Genomic DNA, 18,343 nt, shown 5'->3' with positions numbered 1-18,343 from the left:
TTAACATTATCGGGAAGTGATGATGATGATATATGGTGTTTTTTGGCGCAAGGGCCATTTGATGGCCAAAGAGCGCCAGTTCATGAGACAGGAATGTGGACAATGGTTGTGATTAGCGGCTGTATAGGGGCCATAAAATTCCTCGCAGTAAAGCGGGTAAAACATACAAGTAATAAAATCATGACTATGCCGTGAAAGGTGTGCATGGTGTGAATAGGTGACAAAAGTTGGTGATAATGAAAAACGATGGTGGACATGTATGGCATTAGCACAAGTACCTCACACGTTAGTACCCTTGCGTGCAAGGGTCGTGAGGCAAGTGCTTTCCTGTGTAGCCACCGCAGCAAAAACCTCTCTAGAGAGGTCATGCTACGGTATGCCCGGGTATATGATATGAAAATTGTGAATTTCCTTTAAAAACGCTAATAATGATTTGTGACTAAAAAGCGGTTCCCTACCGACGAACATTGCAGGGTGTAAAGGTATATGTTGTCGGTAGGGTAGTGGGAAGTGTTGTCTTCTTAGAGTGTCTAAATGATTACATTGAATTAAAACGTGAATAACTGTTAATGCCTCACCACATTTATCACACAATGGTGGATCATCACCAGACAAAAGATGTGTGTGTGTCGTGTATATGTGTCCTATCCTGAGTCTTGTTAGTGTTACCTCTGTTAGACGTGATTTTGATACTGGTGGCCAATGGCCAAGGTGTGGCTTGATAACGTGTAGTTTGTTTTGTGTGTGTGTATCCCACTTGCTCTGCCAGTAGTCCCTGAGGTTTCGTTTGAGAGAGTGCTTCAGATCAAGGACCGGAATTGATATGGATGTAGGGGCAGTGTTTTTGTGGACGGATGCAGCGAGCTGATCCGCCCTCACGTTGCCTTGGATCTCACGGTGCCCTGGCACCCAGCACACTACAACATGTTGGTTGAGTGTGTAGAGTGTGCAAAATATGGAGTAAAGTGAGACAAGGACAGGGTTTTTTTGTTTTTTAAGACTGTGCAGAGCCGTTACCACACTGAGGGAGTCTGTATAAATTACTGCTTTTTGTATTTGTAATTGTTTAATGTGTTTAGCTGCCACAAGTATCGCGTAAGCTTCCGCTGTGAAGATACTTGTGCCTGGACGTAGAGGGCCAGCATCCGAAAAGGAAGGGCCAACAGCAGCGTAGGACACAGAGGAGTTAGACTTAGAGGCATCTGTAAAAAACTCAGGACGTGTGTATTTGTGTTGAAGTTCCAGGAAATATGTTCGGATATGAGCAATGGGCGCATGTTTTGTAACCTCTAGAAAAGACACATCACAGTCTATAGTCTGCCACTGCCACGGTGGCGGGTACGCTACAGGAGCCATTAAACTGTGTTCGAGTGACACTCCAGTGTCCTCAGCTAGACCCTTCAGGCGAACTGAGAAGGGCTGCCTCATTGAAGGCCTGTTTTGAAAAAGAATGGAGCTCGACAAGTCATTAATAGTAGAGTATGAGGGGTGCCTCTTGTCTGCTTTCACCTTAAGGAAGTATACAAAGGACATGTAGGTTCTTTGCAGATGAAGCGACCACTCATTTGACTCAACATAAAGGCTTTCTACGGGGCTGGTGCGAAAAGCACCCGTAGAAAGGCGGATGCCCAAATGGTGGACGGGGTCCAGCATCTTCAAGGCACTTTGAGTAGCAGACTGATAGACAACGGCCCCATAATCTAAGCGGGTGCGAATGAGGCTTTTATAGAGGTTCATGAGGCATTGCCTATCACTACCCCAGGTAGTACGTGACAACACTTTAATAACATTCATGGCTTTTAAACATTTTGTTTTTAAATACTTGATGTACGGTACGAAGGTCAACTTGTTGTCCAAGATTAAGCCTAAGAATTTATACTCGGCTTTGACAGACAGACGTTGCCCGTTCAGTCGAATGTCAGGTTCCGAGTGCATGCCTCTCTTTCGAGAGAACAAGACACACGTGCTCTTTTGTGGGTTCAGTCGGAATCCGTTTTCCTCTGCCCATTTGGAGACCTTGTTTAAACCTAACTGAACCTGTCGCTCACACATTACCAGATTGCAAGATCTAAAGCCAAGCTGGACATCGTCGACATATGTACAATAAAACATACTGCGAGGGATGGACAAGTGCAAGGAATTCATCTTGATGAGAAAAAGTGTGCAACTAAGCACGCCACCTTGTGGCACGCCTGTTTCCTGGACAAATGTTTGAGAGAGCACACTGCCCAGACGGACACGGAATGTCCGGTTTGACAGGTAGCTCTCGATTATATGAAACATTCTTCCGCGCACACCAAGGTGGGACAGGTCTCTTAGGATTCCAAAACGCCATGTTGTATCATACGCCTTTTCGATATCGAGGAACACAGAGAGAAAATATTGTTTATGGACAAAGGCGTCTCTGATCTGTGCCTCGATACGAACAAGATGGTCTGTGGTGGATCTACTTTCTCGAAACCCGCACTGAAATGGGTCGAGCAAATTGTTTGTTTCAAGGATATGTACAAGTCGGCAGTTTATCATTTTTTCGAATACTTTGCACAAGCAGCTTGTAAGTGCAATAGGCCTATAACTTGAAGCTAAAGAAGGGTCCTTGCCCTCTTTCAAAATGGGAATAATAATAGCCTCTTTCCAGGAGCTAGGGATAGTGCCAGAAAACCAGATAGCATTGTACAAACAAAGTAGGGTTTTTCGTGTTTCGGCTGGTAGGTTTTTTAGCATTTCATACACCACACGATCAAAACCTGGGGCAGAAGTGCTGCAGGAGTTTAGAGATGTTCGGAGCTCCGCTAGACTGAAAGCTTGGTTATATGCCTCGTATCTAGTGGATTTGTGTTCGAGTTTCTGCTTTTCTATTCTTGTTCTGTATTTTTGGAAAGTGTCAGTATAGTGGGACGAGCTGGATACCCGTTCAAAGTGTGCCCCGAGGAAGTTTGCCTGATCTTCCAAGGTATCCCCTTGAGTGTTTACGAGTGGAAGTGTGTGTACTTGTTTCCCTGCTATCCTACCGACCATGTTCCAGACTTTAGCCTCCTGTGTGTATGAATTGACCCCTGATAAAAACTTCTGCCAGCTTTCTCTTCTGGCCTGCCGACGCGTTCTCCTGCCACGAGATTTTATTTTCTTAAAGCTCTCAAGGTTTTCCGCTGTCGGCGAGTTGCGCAGCAACCTCCATGCCCTGTTTTGTTCCTTTCGCGCATTCTGACACTCAGTGTTCCACCACGGGACGTGTCGTTTGCCGGGCAGTCCAGATGTTTGTGGAATGCACTTGGCTGCTGCGTCAGTAAGAAAAGCCGTGAAGTACTGCACAGCTTCATCTATGCCTAATCCGCATATGTCGGTCCAACTTAGGTGTGTAATCTTTTGAAATTGTTCCCAGTCGGCTTTGTTCACCAGCCATTTGGGAACATGTGGAGGATATTCATATGTTATTGGTGTACTCAAAACTAAAGGAAAATGGTCACTTCCGTATGGGTTATTTATGACTTTCCACTGAAGTAATGGTACAAGTGAAGGAGATGCGATACTGAGGTCTATGGAGGAATAAGTATTGTTTGCAAGGTTATAATATGTTGCCTGTTTTCTATTCAACAGACAAGCACCTGATGAAAAGAGGAACTGTTCAATGAGACGACCTCGTGCATCACATCGACAGTCACCCCATAAACCGCTGTGCGCATTCAGGTCCCCTAGAACCAAATAAGGTTCTGGTAACTCATCTATTAAAGACTGGAAATCATGTTTTTCCAGGCGGTGTTGCGGCGGTATGTATAGAGAGCAGATGGTGACGAGCTTATTCAATAGGACTGCTCGAACAGCCACTGCCTCTAGGGGTGTTAGTAGTGGTAGATGACTGCATGCTACTCCTCGATTAACTATAATGGCTACACCACCAGATGACGCCACAGCATCATCTCTGTCCTTTCGGAAGACAACATATTGACGCAAGAAACTTGTATTCTTGGATTTTAAGTGTGTTTCCTGTACACACAGCACTTTTGGAGAATGTTTGTGTAGAAGTTCTTGGACATCGTCGAGGTTTCGAAGTAGTCCTCTGACGTTCCATTGTATAATTTGTGTCTCCATTATGGGAGTAAAGAAGTGCTGTGTGTACGAAATGAGTGTGGCTGGTGTCTAAAGAGAGAAGTGATTATCTTACAGAGCCTTTAGAAGGCCCTGTAATTACCGTTTTGTCTTTTTTAGAGCGGTCGAGGGAACCCCGCCGCTCCTTTGGCGCAGTCTGCGCCGGTGCAGTTGAAGTGTCCATCGCCTCAGGAGAGGCGACAGATAATGTTTTCGTTGTAGGCTTCGTCGTAACAGACGGAGCTTTAAACCCCACCGGGCTGGAGGTCGAGGGGACCTCTTTAGTTTGTGTGGTGCCCTGGCTGCTGCCAAGGTTCACAGGAGCCTTCGGTGGGGCTGTATTCAAGGAGGGTGGGGCAGCCGAGGCTGCTCCCCCCATGGGGGCTTGTGGCGTTTGCCTCGGCACGCTAGGCGCGGTCCGGGCAACTGCCAAGGGCCTTTGTGGTGCCGCCCCTCGTTGCACCACTTCGGCAAAAGGTGTTTTTAGTGCTAATGATAACGAGACCCGTTGTCTTGCTTCCCTGAATGTGATATTTTCCTTAACTTTTATAGTGATTATTTCTTTTTCTCTTTTCCAGGCTGGGCACGCTCTGGAGTATGCGGGGTGACTACCTTCACAGTTAGCACAGAGGACCTCGTCATGACTACATTCATCAGCGCTGTGGCCGGTTGTGCCACACTTAGCACACATCAGCTGTCCTCGGCAGCTCTGGGATGCATGACCGAATCGCTGGCATTTGAAACAACGCCTCGGGTTTGGAATGAAAGGTCGGACATGGAGTTTTACATAGCCAGTTTCGAGACTTTCAGGTAAAGTGGTTGAATTGAAGGTGAGTATCAAGTGCTTTGTTGCTATTTCATTGTTGTTACGTCTGATTTTGATGCGCTGGACATGTATCACACCTTGGTCCTTCCATCCATCAAGAAGCTCTTCTTCACTCAGTGTCATCAAGTCTTCGTCCGATACCACGCCCTTCACTGTATTCATAGTACGATGTGCGCTCACCGAGACGGGGATGTTACCAAAGGCTACAAGGTGCGAGAGTTTATTGTACTGTTCTTTGTCTTTTAGTTCGAGAAGCAGATCACCACTTGCCATCTTCGTGGCCTTATAACCGGTTCCAATGGTTTCTCTCAAGCACTTAGCTACAAGGAAGGGTGAGATTGTTCTAGCTTTTGTAGATGATTGTTCGCAGTGGAGAACATGGTATTTTGGAAAAGTTTCTCTGTTTTTGGGCCAAAGTAGTAGAGTTGCGTCGGTGCGTACCCTTTTCGAGGCACGATCAGTTAGAGAGGGGGTCGAGGATCCCATGGGAAAATGTGGATTTTTCGGTAACAGCGCCTACCACCCACCACGGAGTCCAACAAGGGGACGTGGCAGAGCATGTGGGCATGTCTGCGCAACGCCAGCAGTACGCAGTTACTATAACCCAATATGGTTTACCCTAGTTTGGATAGCCACACAAGGTTAACCCTTGCCGCCAGGAAAAATCGGAAGTAAAATGAAGTGAGGAGAAGACAGGAAAGATGTAAAGTGAGAACAAAAGACGAAGATATAGGGAGAGAGAGATAGGAAAAGGCGACTGCCGATTTCCCCTGGGTGGGTCAGCCCAGAGGTGCCGTCTACGTGAAGCCAGGGCCAAAGGGGTGTGTTGCCTCTGCCGGGGGGCCTTTAAGGTCCAATCACCCGGCGTCGGCTCAACCCCCAGGATCCCCTTTTCCCCGGACACGGCTCAGCCACGCACGGCTAGGCGTGGGAGGGAGTCAAAACTCCCCCGTTAGCTCGGGTCCGTGGTGTCGCTACACACCAAACGCCTACTTGCGCAGGCGCCCCTGCGGGGCATTATCGGGAAGTGGTCACTCCCAAAGGGGTTCTTGAGAACAGACCACTCCAGATAAGGAATTAGTGTACTCGAGACAATACTCAAGTCTATAGAAGAGTATGTGTTGTGCGTAGTGCTATAATATGTTGATTCTTTTTTGTTAAGTAAACATGCACCTGACGAAAACAGAAAGTGTTCTATCAGGCGTCCTCGTGCATCCAAACGGGAGTCGCCCCATAAAGGATTATGTGCATTTAGATCACCAACGACTATATATGGCGGAGGAAGTTCATCAATGAAGCTTTGAAATTCTGTCTTTGAAAGTTGATAGCACGGAGGAATGTAAATAGAAGTAATTGTTAGTAGCTTCCCGAACAGCACTGCTCGGACAGCAACTGCCTCAAGAGAAGTTCGGAGGTTTAATTGCGCACAGGCAACACCTTTATCAACTATTATAGCGACACCGCCCGACGAGGCGGCAGCGTCGTCACGGTCTTTGCGGAAGATAGCATATTGCTTTAGAAAATTTGTTTGTGTGGACTTGAGATGTGTTTCCTGAACACACAGCACCTTTGGAGTGTGTTTATTAAGGAGTTCTCTAATATCATCGAGGTTATGGAGAAGTCCTCTCACATTCCACTGTAAAATCTGCGTGTCCATTTTAGATGTGTTTTGTGCTGTGTGCTCAAGGATAGAAAATTAGCTCACGGACCCTTACCAGGGGCCGTGACACGATATTTTTCTTTTTTGGATCGGTCGACGGAGTCGCGCCGATCCTTAGGCGCTTGCTGCGCCCTCACGCTCGAAGTTGTGTCCATTGCCTCTAGCGAGGCACTGGACAAGCGCTCTTGCGAGCGCTGCGGTTGCTTTGAGGGCCTCGCCTCTAGAGACAAGGCCTTCGCGGCCCCCAGCCCGGAGGTTGGTGGCTCCTTCTTCGATGGCGGAGCAGCAGTGGCTGCAACCGCCGTGGGGGCGGATGGCGTCACCGCTGGCTCACTACACGTGTGCCAGACAGGCGCCGGGGGCCGTCGTGGCGCTGCCCCCTGACGCGCCACTTCGGCAAAGCTGGTTTCTGGCAGGTAGGACACCTGCCTTCGTGCCTCCCTAAATGAAATGTTTTGTTTTACTTTAATCGTGACAATTTCCTTTTCTTTTTTCCAGCTGGGGCATGACCGTGAGTATGCGGCATGCTCCTCGTTACAGTTCACACAGTGAGGAGAGTTTTCACAAGCATCAGATGTGCGTTCACCAGCACTGCATTTCGCACAAGTTAGGCGGCCTCGGCAGTTCTGAGAGCTGTGGCCGAACCGCTGGCATTTAAAACATCTGAGAGGGTTCGGTATATATGGCCTCACTCGGAGCTTGATGTACCCTGCCTCAACAGAGTCGGGCAGTACACTTGAATTGAAAGTAAGTATTAAGTGCTTAGTCTGGATTTCTTTGCCATCGCGCCTCATCCTAATTCGTTTCACATTGATGACATTCTGTTCGCTAAAACCCTCCAGGTGTTCAGCCTCCGTCAGCCCTAACAGGTCATCATCTGAGACAACGCCACGGGTGGTGTTCATGGTTCGGTGTGGGGTTACTATTAATTTGGTATCTGCAAATTTCTTTAGGTTAGGCAATTTTTCATATTGTTTCTGGTCGCGGAGCTCCAACAGGAGGTCACCACTTGCCATTCTCGATGCTTTATATCCTGGGCCAAAGATTTCTGTCAAAGACTTCGAAACAAGAAAAGGTGAAATAGTTCTCACTGGTTTGCCGGGTGTGTCAGCGTGGATAACGTGGAATCGGGGAAAGGATACTCTTTGGTGACCATAAAACTGGAAGACTTCATCGGTGCGCCCTCTTTTCTGAGGGCGATCAGGGAGTGGGGGGAAGGAACTAGCCATAAGAAAAGGTTTCTTTTCGGCAGCGGTGCCAGCCACCCACCATGGAGTCCTACAAGGGGACGCTGCAGGGTCTGGAAGCACAGGCCCTGCAGACGCCAGCTGTACACCACCACTATAACCGAATATGGTGTATCCAAGGTAGGATAGCCACACAGGGTTAACCCTTGCCGCCAGGAAACACGGAAGTCAACAGAAGAGAGTAGAGGACAGGAAAGATTTAAAGTAAGAGAAAAGACGAAGATGTGAGGGGGAGACAGGAAAAGGCGACTGCCGATTTCCCCTGGGTGGGTCAGCCCAGGGGTGCCGTCTACGTGAAGCCGAGGCCAAAGGGGTGTGTTGCCTCTGCCGGGGGGCCTTAAAGGTCCAATCACCCAGCGTCAGCTCAACCCCCAGGATCCCCTTTTCCCCGGGCACGGCAAAGCCACGCACGGCTAGGCGTGGGAGGGAGCCGAAGCTCCCCCGTTAGCTCGGGTCCGTGGTGTCGCTACACACCAAACGCCTACGTCCCAGCGTCGGAGGACGAACGCTGAGAGGTCACTGACCTTGGTGCGCCCGGAGCTACCTTCAACCACGAGCAACGCTTGGACCTCTGATCTACCTTGTCTGCACCCCATCGCATCAACCCTCGCCGTCTACAAGAGTGCCGCGACCGAACGGTGACAGTCGCTTTTGCTATTGCGGAACTTACGCGTCCTTGGCATTTCGCGGTCATTAGGTTAATTTCTCCTCGAATTTGTGTGCTTTGATTGTTTTTCTTCTTATTCCTTTCTCTTTATCTAGTTTATTGAAAATATATTTAGTTGTTTTTCTTGTGTGCATAAACGGTCTCGTGTTCTCTTTACCGATGTGGGTTTTCTCATCGGTTTGTATGCACAAGAACCTACACGAGAGCTTGTGGGTTGACTAGCAATGTTTATGCAATTAAGGTTTTTACAGAAGGAGAGAAAATGACTACGTCTGATTTAACGGCGTTAGCGATACGCATGGGGCAAAAGGGCGTTGAGTTGAAGGCATGGCTTGATGAGCATGAGGCACGAGCTCGTGAAGAAAGGGCAGCTGAGCGAGAGGCAAGAAAGGAGAGGATGGAACAGGCGGAGCTGGAACGAAAGCTTGAGGCCGAATGCCAGAAGACGATTCAACTGCGTCTTCAACTTGCTCAGGTGGAGGGGGCCAGGGGATCCGCGGCGTCGGACCATGGTCGACAGGTGCGAGAACCGTGTAACGTTAACCCGCACAATTTCATACCCGGATTTAATGAAAACCGGGATGACCTTGATGCTTATCTCAAGAGATTTGAGAATGTGGCCACCGGTCAGGAATGGCCTAAGGATAAGTGGGCCACGGCACTGAGTCTGTGTCTGAGGGGAGAAGCTCTCAAAGTATTTGGTCGCTTGTCTCCAGAAGAGGCACTTGACTACGAGAAAGGCAAGCTAGCATTACTGCAGCGTTTTCGTTTCACGGCCGAGGGCTACCGGGAGAAGATCCGGCATAGCAGACCTCAAGATGGAGAAACAGGCAAGCAGTATGCAACCAGGTTGGCAAGTTTTTTCGACAGATGGGTGGAGATGTCCAAGACAGCAAAATAATATTCGTCTGTTCGAGATCTCATAGTAGCTGAACAGTTTATCAATCAATGCCATAACCGCGTGGCGCTTTTCCTACGTGAGAAAAAATGTCGTAAGCTAGATGAAATGGCCGAGGCTGCGGACAATTCTCTAGCGGCCCAACGACAGTCAAATTTGTTGGTTTTTCGCGACAAAACGTAGAACGGCGCCGCAGGAAAATGCGGAAGTACAGCGGGGAAGTCTCCCACTTGATGTTTTGTCTGTGATAAAACAGGTCACAGGGCAGCAGAATGTCGTGCTCGGACAAGACCATACTGTGACTACTGTCGCAAAACGGGGCATGATATTAATGTGTGTACCAGAAAGCAGAACGTCACTAAGAGGACTTCTTGTATCTTGTCGCCAGGGGAAAAGGCAGAAGTAGTGAATGATATACCTGCGGACAAGTAGGAGGAGAATATGACCAGTGCGGTAAATACGCAGCCAAAGTCAGGAAAACATCCGATGCCAGTTCTGCAGGGCATTCGGCCAAGCTGCTTCCGTCCTACGGGATACAGGAAGCAATGCAATGGTGGTTCGGCGTTTTTTGGTGCCAGATGAAGCACTGACAGGAACCACGATGGCCTTGTTTTTAGCAGACGGGAGCCGGATCGCGGTACCAGAGGCGAAGGTGGAGATTTTTTCGCCATATTTTTCAGGCACGTGTATCGTGAAATGCATGTCCTCCCCGCTATATGACATCATCGTTGGCAATGTGCCAGGATCTCGTGCTGCTGATGACCCTGACAAGAAATGGAAAGAAAAACTGGCTGAAAGGAACTTCACTCCGAACGGCGTAGCCGAGACCTTGTATAAGAAGAAAGAAGACCATCGTTTAAAGGCATCACTTGGTAGTATGAAGAGCACAAGCGTCCGGCCGGATTCAGCTGCAGTTAGCGTCAGAAGTTTGAAGATGAACAGGAGGGAGCTCGAGAGAGCCCAAGCAGAAGACAAGACCCTGGAAGCTTGCAGAGACAAAGTAGGGCAGGTTTTTTATGGCAGAAGATCGACCCAGTATTTCTTTGTCATGGAGAAGTCATTGTTGTATCGAAATAACCGACTATCCTCTGGCAAATTGATACAGCAGGTCGTAGCTCCTCTCAAGCTGCGAAGTCCAGTGCTGAAGATGGCCCATGAGAGTTTGATGTCCGGGCATCAAGGAGTAACAAGAACGATTGATCGCGTGTTAGGTTCATTCTATTGGCCAGGAGTCCAGGAAGGGACTAAAAGATACGTGCGGTCCTGTGACACGTGCCAAAGAATGTATCCAAAGCACAAAGTAGGAAAGGCTCCTCTTGGGAAAATGCCCCTGATTGACACTCCTTTTGAGCGCGTGGCCGTGGACATTATTGGACCCTTAAAGCCGGTCTCAAATAGAAGCAACAGATACATACTGACCATGGTCGATTTCGCTACGCGCTATCCTGACGCCATTGCTTTGCCGGCGATTGACTCCGCGACTGTGACAGACGGGTTGGTCGAAATGTTTTCCCGCGTTAGATTTCCCCGCCAAATCCTGTGCGATCAGGCCTCGTGCTTCACGTCGGACCTGATGAGAGAAGTAAACGATCTGTTGGCAATCAAAAATCTGAGTTCGACGCCTTGTCATCCCATGTGCAATGGTTCGGTAGAGCGATTTAATGGGACTTTGAAACAAATGCTGCGCAAGCTATGCCAAGAGGATCCAAAATGCACCACTTCTATTTGCATATCGAGAAGTTCCTCAGGCCAGCATGGGGTTCCCTCCTTTCGAACTCATTTACGCGAAATACGTCCGAGGACCACTCAACTTGTTAAAGGAGCTGTGGACCGGAGAAAAGATCGAAGAGGAGGTGAAAACGACCTATAGATATGTCCTCGATCTCCGGGATCGTCTGGAAAAAACGCTAAAATTAGCCCATGAGAACTTGATACGAGCGAAAACGACTCAAAAATATCACTATGATCGGAAGAGCAAGAGCCGTCAGCTGGAAGTTGGAGACCGAGCTCTTATTTTGCTTCCTACAACAGCGAATAAGTTGTTGATGAAATGGAAAGGGTCGTTTCCGGTCATTGGGAAAAAGGGCGACTACGACTATTGGCTGGACTTGGGGCATGACGCCAAACTTTTCCATATTAATGTGTTAAAACGATATGAAGACCGGCAACCAGACACAATTCCACAAACAGCATCTTTTGTGGTTATGAAAGAGGAGGAGACAGATACCCCTCTACCAGCTTGCACAGTTAAGCCGACTGTGGGTGTAGAAGCGATTCCGATCGGCAGTAGCTTAGAAGAAGACAAACGTACAGAACTTCGGAAGATTCTAACCACCTACCAAGATGTATTCTCTGAGATACCGGGAAAGACAAATTTGTTGGAATACCGACTTCAATTGACGACCTCTGAACCGATCAACACACCGCAGTATCCTTTGCCGTTGGCCATGAAGGAAGTAGTAGAACAAGAAGTTCAGGGCATGTTAAGACTGGGTGTGATTGAGCGATCCCATTCGACCTACAATTCGCCCTTGGTATTTAAGAAGCCGGATAACACCTATCGCACATGCGTCGACTTCCGTCGCATCAACGAGATACTAATTTCCGACGCTGAACCCATACCTACGACCGACCTAATGCTTACAGAGGTGGGCACAAAGAGATACTTCTCAAAGTTTGATCTCACAAAGGGGTATTGGCAAGTCCCACTTGACCGGACATCGAGGCCAGTAACGGCATTCTCAACGCAATCCGGTCATTTCCAATTTATATACATGCCGTTTGGCATAAAGACAGCTTCTGCGGTGTTTACGCGTCTAATGAGAACACTCCTACAGGGCCTTGAAAAGGTAGTCCACTACATCGATGACGTTCTCATAGCCACGAACACCTGGGAAGAGCACATAGACACTTTGCAACGCTTGTTGCAGAAAGTACGGGAGTCTGCCTTAACCATCAAGCCTCAGAAGTGCGAAATTGCTGTGGAGTCGATAGTCTTCTTGGGACATCGTCTAGGAGGCGGGACTATTCAACCTGTGGAAACTACGGTTTTGAAGATAGCCAGTGCACCTCTACCTGACACCAAGAAGCAACTCCGATCTTTTCTGGGACTAGCTGGGTATTACCGAGATTTAATACCTCGCTATGCGGAGAAAGCACAGCCTTTAACTCAGCTAACCAAAATATGGAGAAAAACAAGATTTGTTGGACTCCTGAAACAGAAGGAGCATTTCAAACGCTGAAGCAAGCCCTTGCTTTTGGGCCGATCGTGAAGGCACTAGACCCAAAACGTGTGTTCATACTCCGTACAGACGCATCCGACACATGCATCGGTGCAGTCCTCATGCAAGAACACGAGGGGCTGTTGCACCCAGTGTCGTATGCCAGCCGCCAGCTGTTGCCTCGGGAGCACAGTTACTCGACTATTGAACGAGAATGCTTAGCGCTAGTATGGGCGGTAGAAAAATTTCATATTTTTTTGTACGGAGTACAGTTTATCGTGCAGACAGATCATCAACCGCTACAATACTTAGCGAAGGCAAAACACATGAACAGTAGGTTGCTAAGGTGGAGTCTAGTACTCCAAGAGTACACTTTTCATATTCAACATATCAAAGGTTCTGAAAATGCAGGTGCCGACTTCATGAGCAGGTTACGGCCATAGATACGAATTCAGGTGTTGCTAAAGATGGGAGGCAAAGCATTTCAACCGACCATCGGAATATTGTTTACCATATGTGGATTTTTTTTCTGTAAGTGTGCTCCTTAAGACTTGTTGCAGTGATACCAGTGTGCATGTGTTCATGCGAACTCCAAGAACGTATCTTGTGTGGGGAAACACGCATCCGGCAGTTTTTTCCGTTGGGAAAAAACTTTTCGAAAAGGGGCATGTTGTGATAAGTGAAGTGCGCGTTTCGTGAACTGCGCGAGTGCAACCAGTGTTCGGTTTAAAATGTGCGCGAGTGCACCAGCATAGGAAAGAAGACGACGACGACCGATGGTGTGGACGCGCGCTTTCGCGATGTATTCGGTAAGGAAGACGATGGGCAGATGAGGCGCGTGAAGTTCGGACCAATGAGAGGCCCCCACGCTGGTTTTGAAGAAGCTCGAACGAAGAACGGGGCAGACGTGGCCGGGACGCGACGGAGGCAAGCAGGCTACCAGGGCGCGGGGGTGGCGGCCGAGTTCCTGAGGCAAGGCTGCTGCGGGCTCCCACCTGGTCGGGCACCCGAGCATCATCTATCGTCTGGCGTTGGCCAGGCCGCTCGTCGTCTGGCGTTGGCCAGGCCGCTCGCCATCTGGCGTTGGCCAGGCTGCTCGTCGTTTGGCGTTGGCCAGGCTTCTCACCATCTGGCTTTGGCCAGGCTCGTCCCGTTACCAGGGCTACGTCCCAGCGTCGGAGGACGAACGCTGAGAGGTCACTGACCTTGGTGCGCCCGGAGCTACCTTCAACCACGAGCAACGCTTGGACCTCTGATCTACCTTGTCTGCACCCCATCGCATCAAGCCTCGCCGTCTACAAGAGTGCCGCGACCGAACGGTGACAGTCGCTTTTGCTATTGCGGAACTTACGCATCCTTAGCATTTCGCGGTCATTAGGTTAATTTCTCCTCGAATTTGTATGCTTTGTTTGTTTTTCCTCTTATTCCTTTCTCTTTATCTAGTTTATTGAAAATATATTTAGTTGTTTTTCTTGTGCGCATAAACGGTCTCGTGTTCTCTTTACCGATGTGGGTTTTCTCATCGGTTTGTATGCACAAGAACCTACACGAGAGCTTGTGGGTTGACTAGCCTCGCGACAGTTATATAGCTACATTGTAGCAAAATTAAACAAAATCTCTACTATAAAAATAATTCTTCATTGCGCTATAAATAGTGCTATTTCGCACAAAAAAGCGCTCTCAAATAAAAACATAGCTTTTCTTATTTTGCTTCTTATTGTAGGAATAAAGACGTTGCAACTAAAAATTTGTTTAGGCGTACCGTAGATATAGTTCATGTAGAGTAGCGTGATTACGGGATATAATGTTTTCTGAATTGTGCTGTCAACAAGTATATACAAACGTTCACTGCTGAAGCTAGTTTTACTTTAAGAAGCAGGTCGAAGTACATTATACAGGTCACACGTAACTGGTCTAGCTCCAAAAAGCGAAATCCATTATATGAATGGTCAAGATTTATTTCAAAGTGAATCTTGGACTTTGACAAAATCGCACAAAAAATGCGCTGAGAAATTAGGAAGTTGAACGTAGCATCAAAGTCTGTGTGGGAAAACTCGAGCACAGTGTTTATCTACGCGTCTTTATTTCAATTCAATCAAGTTATTTCAATCAATCAATCTAACATTTATGTGATCTCCACACTTCGTGTTTGTTGACGCACCATGCCTTTCGTTGAGATACTTGAGGTACCAGCCGCGCCTGCCTGCTGGTACAATAAAACAGCTTGAAAACAGTCTGTTTCAGCTGCAAATAACATTAGCAATGGCTACTCAATGCACCTAAACTTACGTTAAAAGTAGCCAATAAAAACTCGGCGGTATGCCAAGCAGTACACCTAGCAGTTCAAGCTTAGAGAAGACCTGGCAGCTTAAGCTCGAACAAACACACTTAATGATTCCTTGCTAATTCTATTTGAACAGTGGGGAAATAAATGTTTTGCGCTTAAAGCATGCGGCTTCGTAGCACTGAATAGGGTGCGATATCGCATATCAAGATAATCAATTTCGGCCGCGCTGTTGAGGGTCCCGTAGTCTCTCTTTAAACATGCCAATGAACTCGCGGTCAGGAAAGCTAAAGCCCTCAGGCATGGTTGATTGCAGTATGAGAAGAAAATTAAAACCCATACGATGACCTAAACGTGCCGTCAATCTACGGCGTTTCGCACGAGCTATAAGCCGGAGCCCCGCCTATAAGAACCACGAGCTGAATTCGACTAGGCGGTTCGCTTTGGTCACTCTTTAGTACAATGCCCTTTCTACACAAGTTAATTGTGGATTTTACTGATCCGTTAGCAGGTTCTTTTACTATAGCCGAAATATGGCGAAAATGCAGATCTAGGGACATAAAATTCACTGACACTGCCCATCTTCAATATCCTGTAATTAATAGTCTTCACCTAGAATAAGGCAATCATCGACTACTCACTCTTGCAGGACACACCACCATTCCTTTATAAAGCAAACTACAAGCAGTACGTCTGCACGTCACTTCCAGTGTACCATTTGTTTTGCTGCACCAATTTCTGGGCTAGGCTATTGCACTTTCCTGCGTTTAAGGCAAAGCTGCTCCTCTGTCATGACAAAATAGCAAGTGTTAGGTGCCATCTAAACAACTCTTCAGATTACATTACTACATTTCACTAGTTTTGCTTCCAATCCTTGAATGATTGATAACGCTACGTCTCGCAACACCAAGCGAAACCAGCTGTACATGTGGGTACTTCGTGTACCAACTAGTTCACGTGACTAATTGAAAACTGTTGCTCTTCATTCATGCTCTGAATGTATTGGGTATTTGTAAACAGACGTTGCTTCAAGCAAATTTATCTCAGGAGAGAGAGAGAGAAGACAGGGAAAAAGGCTGGGAGCTTAACCAGGGTTTATCACCGGTAGACTATCCTGCACTGGAGGAGCGGAGATGGGGAAGTTAAGTTATAGAGGAGGAGAAAAAAGGTCACTGCCTTGGCCGACGCGTAACAGTTTGCCATCACAAACAATGAAACAGGCCGGTGTCTTTGAGAAAACGCAACAAATCGTGTTGGTTGGCCTAGTGACAAAATGAGCCTGTAGGTTTTAAAGTTTGTAGTGCTATAAACACCAATACTAGATATAATACGACCCTGTTTAAACTCGTTTCAGTGCTCCATTCTATGAAACTCTTGTTTTTGGATGACAATATGAACAATGATAGGGCCCTTCAAACAATCGTAAAAAATACTCGAATGCAAAAGCTAAGCGCTGATTATTTTATCGCTCATCTGTCATCGAACACAAAAGTTCACTATTTGATCGTTATCTGGAGTTCAACGTCCCAAAACCACCACATGATTATGAGAGACGCCATAGCGAAGGGCTTCGAAAATTTCTACCACCTGGGGTTATTTAACGTGCACCCAAATCTGAGCACGCGGGCCAACAGCATTTCCGCCTTCATTGAAACAACGTTCACTATTTATTTCCGCTATTACCGCTATGATAACTTGGCACTTTTCCTGTTGTAGTAAAGGATAATTACATTGCTCCATCAGGTCCAGCTTTCGGTATGCGAAGTCTCTACATCACTCGCCTGCGCAATGCGTTGCGCTGAACATTCGCTGCTTAGATGTGACATCGCAGTGCATGGTAAAAGAATGCATTACCCTTTGTATACAGCATCAGCGGTCATAAATTATCGTTTGTTACTGAATATGAATATCTTGGCCTAGTAATCACGTCGGACCATAGGTGGAATAGTCACATAGCTTACATTGAAATTAAAGCCACGAAATAGCTTACATATCTGAGGAGAACCTTGTCTAAATTCACAGTAACATAAATTTATTGGCATACAATACATATATTAGGCCGCTGTTAGAATATGCTGCCCCTGTCTGGGGCCCCTACAACCAGTCAACCTTAAGTGAAATCGAGATCATACAACGAAAATCAGTCAGATTCAATTTCAATTCCTATCATCGTCACACATCCGTTAGTGCTTTACTACAAACGCGAACCTCGAACCTATGGAGACACGATGCCATCGAGAAAGAATTAAAATGTTATACCTAATTTACCACGAACACGTTAGAGTAGGCAAGGATTTGCACATCAAATCATGTGGTTAGCGCCCTACTCGCACATCTCATTCGCTGAAATTAACTGAATATTCTTGCCGAACCAACATCTTCAAGGTCTTTTTGTCTTCGTGCCATCCACAAATGGAATGCATTGCCTGAGTGCAGACTGCTAAGCCCAACCATATCGTCTTTTGTCCATGCTCTTACTAATCTATAACACAAGGTGTATCAACACAAACATATTCTTTTTGTTGCTGAGCTGAGCGCTCAGTAATCAAGCGCTGTTTTGCGCAGTCTCGTCATATTTTTCTTTTTTCGTTCCTCTGTCGTTAATTTTTAGCTACGATTTGTTTATTTTGTTCAGTTGTTTTTAAATCATGTAGTTGCTTGCCGGCATTGTCACCTGCAATATTTTGCGTTTTTTATATTATACTGTTTCCAGTATTTCACACGCTGTAAATATTGTTGAAGACAGATTTCTTAACATTTTTTTCTTTTTCCCACAATGTGTATGTACAGTTCACTACTTAAATTTCTTTTAGTTTTTGTAAAGCCCACTCTTGCTTATGGCTTGCAAAGCAGGCTAGCAGAAATAAATAAATATATAAGTAAATAAATACGTAATAACGTCAGTGGAACGGTGCCTCCATGTCAGCCGAAGTACGGATACTAGTCATCTTCGTGGGATTACGCATTCATATCTTTAGCTGGGAACCTTGAAATAATGAACAGTATGGCGACCTCTTCGGGAACGCTGAAGGTTCTAAACCAATAGTCAACTTGGTGAAACCACGCGTTTAGATCTTTCCCGAGATGCGGCGAGGAGCTCCCCGCGAAACTCGAAAGCCGGTCATGAGCGTTTTCACTGTTATACATGCACACGGGAGTATCACTTGTGGCCTGTCTTTGCTCCTTTCTCGAGCCGTGTTGGAGATTCATCGACGCACTGCTCTCTTCTGCACTCCTGCTTGATTCTGCATCAGAATTTTAGTGAGATATAAACGCCGAAGAATTTCTTAGCTAACTTCGGCCAATCTATCTATCTATCTATCTATCTATCTATCTATCTATCTATCTATCTATCTAGCCACCTCCGACTTTCAGCTCTCCTGGCCGTTTCGATGATGATATCAATACCGAAATTCCTATGACAAACATGACTGAATGAAAAACATATTTAATT

The sequence above is a fragment of the Rhipicephalus microplus genome, unplaced genomic scaffold (genome assembly GCF_043290135.1).
Source record: "Rhipicephalus microplus isolate Deutch F79 unplaced genomic scaffold, USDA_Rmic scaffold_22, whole genome shotgun sequence".
In the NCBI taxonomy this organism is placed as follows: Eukaryota; Metazoa; Arthropoda; class Arachnida; order Ixodida; family Ixodidae; genus Rhipicephalus; species Rhipicephalus microplus.
Note: the sequence above shows the minus strand (reverse complement) of the source record.